Raw genomic sequence first — 7,859 nt, 5'->3', positions numbered from 1 at the left:
GTGTGTGTTTGTGTGTGTGAGTGTGTGTGTGTGTACGTGTGTGGGTGCGCGTGTGTGTGTGTGTGTGTGTGTGTGTGTGTGTGTGTGTGTGTGTGTATGGGTGTTTGTCACAGTGTGCGTGCGTGCGTTTGTGTATAATATGTGCCTGCCTGCGTTCGTGCGCGTATGTGCGCGTGCATGCGCGTGCGCCGGTGAGTGCGTGAGTGTGTCTGTGTCTGCACCTGTGTCCGGTGGACTCGCGCACACTCATGTGTGTGGTGTATGCGTAGGTGTGGGCGTGCATGCATCCAACCATCGATCGTACTTTTTGGCTGTGTTGCTTTTTGCCTGCCTGCCTTGTTTCAGTGTCTGCCAGTCAGTGTGTCTAACAGATTAGGTAGAAATTCCATACTGCAATTGGAAATACCAATATGCAAACAGAGTCCACATCGAATCAGGCACCAACTTACGAGAGCTACACAAGCGACGAATCACAGTCACACACACACACACACACACACGAACACACACACACACACACACACACACACACACACACACACACACGAACACACACACACACGCACACATACACACACACGAACACACACACACACGCACACATACACACACACTTGCTTTTCATTTAAACTGTACAATAGCCGCCATGTATATGTACTTCTAGAAAACTGTAAACACCACTATAAGCATTATGCTTGTTGTTGTTTACTCAATATGCGTTTTTTGTAAATAATGCACAAACGTTGAATAAAACAGTTTAAACCATACACACACACACGAACACACACACACACACACACACAAACACACACACACACACACACACACACACACACGAACACACACACACGAACACACACACACACACACACACACACACACACACACAATATTGGGACAGATCATATCATTTTGGTTACACATCATGGAATCTGACCAACATGGGCATCTTAGGCAAACTTACTCAAGCCTTCTCTCACAAGAACATAAAGAGGAAAATAAATGGCTCTTATTTGTACGCGAGTTCCTGACTTCCTCAGGCTTCAAACACGTGTGGCAAAACCAAAGCAAAATACACCCGGCAAGACTGAAACACGCGCTAACAAAACATGTAGAAACTCAATTTGTCAGGCTTTGGAGGACAAAACAAGTCACGTAAGGCGAAAATACAACATTTAGTCAAGCTGTCGAACTCACAGAATGAAACTGAACGCAATGCAATTTTTCAGCAAGACCGTATACTCGTAGCATCGTCAGTCCACCGCTCGTGGCAAAGGTAGTGAAATTGACAAGAAGAGCGGGGTAGTAGTTGCGCTGAGAAGGATAGCACGCTTTTCTGTACCTCTCTTCGTTTTAACTTTCTGAGCGTGTTTTTAATCCAAACATATCATATAGATCTATATGTTTTTGGAATCAGGAACCGACAAGGAATAAGATGAAAGTGTTTTTAAATTAATTTCGAAAATTTAATTTTGATCATAATTTTTATATTTTTAATTTTCAGAGCTTGTTTTTAATCCAAATATAACATATTTATATGTTTTTGGAATCAGAAAATGATGAAGAATAAGATGAACATAAATTTGGATCGTTTTCTAAAATAAATATTTTTGTTACAATTTTCAGATTTTTAATGACTAAAGTCATCAATTACTTTTTAAGCCACCAAGCTGAAATGCAATACCGAAGTCCGGCCTTTGTCGAAGATTGCTTGGCCAAAATTTAAATCAATTTGATTGAAAAATGAGGGTGTGACAGTGCCGCCTCAACTTTTACAAAAAGCCGGATATGACGTCATCAAAGGTATTTATCGATAAAAAGAAAACATCATCCGGGGATATCATTCCCAGGAACTCTCATATAAAATTTCATAAAGATCGGTCCAGTAGTTTGGTCTGAATCGCTCTACACACACACACGCACAGACACAGACACACACACACACACACACACACAGACAGACACACAGACAGACACACACACACACACACACACACACACATACACCACGACCCTCGTCTCGATTCCCCCTCTATGTTAAAACATTTAGTCAAAACTTGACTAAATGTAAAAACAAGTCGCGTAAGGCGAAAATACAACATTTAGTCAAGTAGCTGTCGAACTCACAGAATACAAGTCGCGTAAGGCGAAAATACAATATTTAGTCAAGTAGCTGCCATTTTTCAGCAAGACCGTATACTCGTAGCATCGTCAGTCCACCGCTCATGGCAAAGGCAGTGAAATTGACAAGAAGAGCGGGGTAGTAGTTGCGCTAAGAAGGATAGCACGCTTTTCTGTACCTCTCTTTGTTTTAACTTTCTGAGCGTGTTTTTAATCCAAACATATCATATCTATATGTTTTTGGAATCAGGAACCGACAAGGAATAAGATGAAAGTGTTTTTAAATTGATTTGGACAATTTAATTTTGATAATAATTTTTATATATTTAATTTTCAGAGCTTGTTTTTAATTCGAATATAACATATTTATATGTTTTTGGAATCAGCAAATGATGGAGAATAAGATAAACGTACATTTGGATCGTTTTATAAATTTTTATTTTTTTTTACAATTTTCCGATTTTTAATGACCAAAGTCATTAATTAATTTTTAAGCCACCAAGCTGAAATGCAATACCAAACCCCGGGCTTCGTCGAAGATTACTTGACCAAAATTTCAACCAATTTGGTTGAAAAATGAGGGCGTGACAGTGCCGCCTCAACTTTCACGAAAAGCCGGATATGACGTCATCAAAGACATTTATCAAAAAAATGAAAAAAATGTATGGGGATTTCATACCCAGGAACTCTCATGTCAAATTTCATAAAGATCGGTCCAGTAGTTTAGTCTGAATCGCTCTACACACACACACACACAGACACACACACACACGCACATACACCACGACCCTCGTTTCGATTCCCCCTCGATGTTAAAATATTTAGTCAAAACTTGACTAAATATAAAAACTGAACGCAATGCTATTTTTCAGCAAGACCGTATACTCGTAGCATCGTCAGTCCACCGCTCATGGCAAAGGCAGTGAAATTGACAAGAAGAGCGGGGTAGTAGTTGCGCTAAGAAGGATAGCACGCTTTTCTGTACCTCTCTTTGTTTTAACTTTCTGAGCGTGTTTTTAATCCAAACATATCATATTTATATGTTTTTGGAATCAGGAACCGACAAGGAATAAGATGAAAGTGTTTTTAAATTGATTTCGACAATTTAATTTTGATAATAATTTTTATATATTTAATTTTCAGAGCTTGTTTTTAATCCAAATATAACATATTTATATATTTTTGGAATCAGAAAATAATGGAGAATAAGATGAACGTAAATTTGGATCGTTTTATAAATTTTTATTTTTTTTTACAATTTTCAGATTTTTAATGACCAAAGTCATTAATTAATTTTTAAGTCACCAAGCTGAAATGCAATACCGAAGTCCGGGCTTTGTCGAAGATTACTTGACCAAAATTTCAACCAATTTGGTTGAAAAATGAGGGCGTAACAGTGCCGCCTCAACTTTCACGAAAAGCCGGATATGACGTCATCAAAGACATTTATCAAAAAAATGAAAAAAACGTTCGGGGATTTCATACCCAGGAACTCTCATGTCAAATTTCATAAAGATCGGTCCAGTAGTTTAGTCTGAATCGCTCTACACACACACACACACACACACACACAGACACACGCACATACACCACGACCCTCGTCTCGATTCCCCCCTCGATGTTAAAACATTTAGTCATAACTTGACTAAATGTAATAAGAAAACTCCTCCAAACAACAGTTTTACAAGGGAGTGTCACACGACTACTCTCTACAACCGTATATTTTGCTAACACAAGAACACAGACAGGCTATGAGCAAACTATACGTATAAGTGCCCATGACTTAGAAATCGAAAAGGGCAGATACACGGGAACACCAAGGGAGGAAAGACTATGCAGAAACTGTGGAGTGGTGGAGGATGAACTTCACTTCCTTGATTCGTGTACAATGTATGCTCATCTCAGGCAACAGTTATTACCGAATACTTCCACCCGCAGTGATGAAATAAGAGTCAGTTCTTTGTTTACTGACAGCGACATCCAAAGGCAATTGGAAAATATGTGTACGATTGTTACCAACTACGCAGATGCAATGCGTCTTCCGACTGTCCTCAATAACTTATGCTCATCTTCAGGTCCTCTTTGTTCACCCTGTTCCACTTGGTTTTGTATTACATGTATGTTATGTTATATTGCTGTTTTTCCTGTACTTATGTATCTTATTTGTGTCAATAGGCCCTGTGCTTTAATGACAATAAATTCTGATTCTGATTCTGATTCTGATTCACACACACACACACACACACACACACACACACACACACACACACACACACACACACACACGTGCGTGTGTGTGTGTGTGTGTGTGTGTGTGGCGGCACACACATCACAACACCGTGCTAACAACGTCAACTTTCACGGGATGACAACATACACGGACCTTGCTGACAACATCCAATCACCCGAACTCAAAGGTCACGGTAACCAGAACCTGATCTTTCTCCCTCTTGCCCACTTTGCATGCCCTCTCTGTGGCCTATTTCCGAGCTTTCATTTTCAGCTACAGAGAACCTCCCTTTTTAAGACCTCCACAAATCTGAGAAAATCAGGTCTTAAGCTGGAAGGAGTTTTAAAATTGGGGTAAGTTTGCAGATGTTATAAACAGACAATCTTTAAAAAGAAAAAATGAAAAAAGAAAAAAAAGGTCTTAAGAGAAGAGAGGGGGGGTCGGGAGGGGGGGGGGGGGTCATGTAATACGGTTTGTCTTAAAGGGAGGGTTCCATTGTAGCATGGTCATTTTCAAGACTTGGTCAGGATATGACTAGTACCCTATTCATCAATGCCGTTTACTGGTACAATCGGGGCGACACCGAACGATGGTAGGAATGGGCATCATTAAATAATTACTACTGTCATTTTCAAGACTCGACCAGCCTCTTCGGATATGACTGGCATCTTGTGTTCAGCAATGTTTGATTTTGCACTTGTGGTGACGCCGAATGATGTTAGGAATGGACATCAAGGCATAATTACAATTTTGCTAATGTAGCCTACATGCACACTCTGTGTCCTCTACTCGAGCCATCAGACTTTTACTAACATGGTCATTTTCAAGACTCGATCACCCTCTTCTGATAATTATGACTGAGTAGCATCCCACCAATGTTTGATTTTGCACATGTGGTAGCGTCCAACTATGATAGGAATGGAATTAAGTCACGGAATAATTACAAGTACTGAAAGAGTCGGAGTGACCATCTGGGTCTCTAGGCCCGCACGTGAGATGCATGACGTATGTGTGAAATTTGGCGCACAGTTTAGCGGAACCCAAAAGGCGCTTGGGGTTGAAGGTATTCTTTAATGGCCCAAATGCAATGAAGAAATATAAGACCCAAAACAGTCCTATTTCTAGAATTCGAGAATTAGATTCCTGTTGTGTCAATTTTCGAGGCACCTTCATTTGTATGGGTGTCACGTGGCCCATTTGAATAAATCCTCGATTACAAAATTATGTCAATTAGCCAGAACATGCTCCTTTTATGGCATACAAAGTTTGAATAAAATGTAACGGGTAACGGGTATGACTATTTTTCTTGAGGTGTAAAACGTGGTGCAATTTTTTTTGGATTAAGTGTAATCCAGCAAGTCCAAAACAAACAAACAAACTAATTATTCGTAAAAGTCGCCTGCCTAAGTAGGCCCTCCAGCAGTTGATTGTGTACACGTTTACTTTGCAAGGTTGGTAAGTTTCTCGTACTCACGATCGGTTGTGCAAAATAATACAAATATGTCAATCCAAGCAGCAACACAAAAACCCAGTAACAAGTGCGAACTCTCAAACATTTTTAGAGTTTACAACATAGACCTCTGCTACATTTCACCCAAGCACCCCAAAACTCCAAAAACAATTATCAGCAGCATATAATTTGAAAAAACAAGTGGCAACTAATTAGACCTCAACGGGCGCCTTTGGGCCGGTGTTTGACGACGAGGTTTGTGCTAAGGGCGTCAGTACAGCGAACATAGGCTAGAAAGCCTCCTCAAATAGCACGAGTCTCCTCTTCCTCAATGCAGACCCACACACAGTCTAGGGACGAACACTCCTTGTGGTGGAGGTGCGCTTTGCAACACGAGCGCTGTTCTCTTGGAGGTCTCAACAGCTCACTGCTTCGCGGAGCTAACAACCTTGCATGGTCAAAATTCAGATAAATGTATCCTTGAGAATATGAACGGAGTGTAGCGTGGGTTGTACTTGACTCTCCCTCGTGGACGTGTAAAACTTCGACATTCGTGATTTTCTGCAGCGGAGAAAAGTCGAGCCCAGTCTCAATGGGGCTGTTGATTGGACTCTGTTAAGTAGCCCTCCTGTGTTAGCGAGTCATACGACTGTTGTTTGACTTTTTTTTTTTAGGTGTGTGTGTGTGGCCGGTGACAATGACGACGTAAATACACAACTGCAGTTGGATAGGCGGAAATTTCTCGTTGTTGGGCGACCAGGCAGTTGCCTCTAATCGAGTAATTAAGAACAGGGTCAAATAAAGTGTACAGGAGCAAATTCGGGGTATGAAGGGTATTTCACGTTGTTTTGGCTTCTCGGAAGTTGTCTCTTATCGAGTAATTAAGAAAAAGGCCAAAAAAGGTGTACAGGGGACGGGGGACAAATTAGGGATAAACAGGGTGACCTAATGCATGTACCAACATCCTTTGGTAAGGAATGTACAGGTACGTCGTGGTGTACTTTTCCGTCAATGAGAGATCAAGGACTTTCGTTTGTACTTTGCGCTCCCTGTAGGACATTTAGGCTTCCCAGTCTGTGTGTTTGGGCATGCATGTGTCTGAGTACCTGACAGACAGACAGGCAGACAGACTGAGAGAGAAACAGACAGACAGACAGACAGACAGACGGACGGACGGACGGACGGACGGACGGACGGACGGACGGACGGACGGACGGACGGACGGACAGCCAGCCAGCCAGCCAGCCAGACAGACAGACAGACAGACAGACAGACAGTGAGAGATACAGACAGACTGACAGACAGAAATATATAGACTTACAGACAGACTGTCTGCCTGTCTGCCTGTTTGTCTGTTTCTCTGTCTGTCTGTCTGTCTGTCTCGTGGTCATTCTGTGTGTGTCTGTGTTTAAATCTGTATATCTGTATATCGTGGTCTCTATGCCAGCCTGCCTGCAGGTACGATCGTCTGTGTGTGTGTGTGTGTAAAAGTACCCTTGTGTCTATCTGATCAGCAAAGTGGGCATTGGCGGTTGACAAAACGATGCTGTCTGTACCCGGCCTCGTGAGTATTTGCAGAAGACAAACACGGGCTAATCCTTCTGTCTCCAAATCAAACCTCGCTTAACTGTTTCCACCTCCAATCCAGCAAACTTTCCGACCGACTTAAGCAGCAGCTCTAGTCAATTCGAATGAAGTGCCAGTCGCAATTAAATGGATACAACAGTTAAATCATGTTCACGTTTCTATTTAATTTACTAGTAATTCGACTGCCACCCAATCCATAATGAAACCGACACAGAGAGTCAACGAAGCACAGAAACAGTTATTACGTATAAAAATCAAAGACATCCATTTCTGGATGAACCACACCCCCCCCCCCCCTCCTCCAAGTTAATAAACTTTAAAACACTAATAAACTTCCATTGCAAAAATTAAAACCAGTATATTACCACATGCTCAAAAAGGGATTTTCCCCACAAGCTAAATGTATCAACTGGGAACAATGTCAGAATCCCACAGCAGGAAAGCTTTAACTATGCAGACTAATTGAGTGAA

The 7,859-nt window shown here is 41.4% G+C and overlaps 1 protein-coding gene across 2 annotated transcripts in view; it reads right to left on the bottom strand.

Annotated features, from left to right (window-relative positions):
- The window catches only part of LOC138959580 (chitinase-3-like protein 1), a 28,030-nt gene that overhangs the window by 10,506 nt on the left and 9,665 nt on the right, over positions 1-7,859 (bottom strand). The window lies entirely within an intron of this gene.

The sequence above is a fragment of the Littorina saxatilis genome, linkage group LG2 (assembly GCF_037325665.1).
Source record: "Littorina saxatilis isolate snail1 linkage group LG2, US_GU_Lsax_2.0, whole genome shotgun sequence".
Taxonomy (NCBI): Eukaryota; Metazoa; Mollusca; class Gastropoda; order Littorinimorpha; family Littorinidae; genus Littorina; species Littorina saxatilis.
Note: the sequence above shows the minus strand (reverse complement) of the source record. Positions and strands in the feature narration are given on the sequence as shown.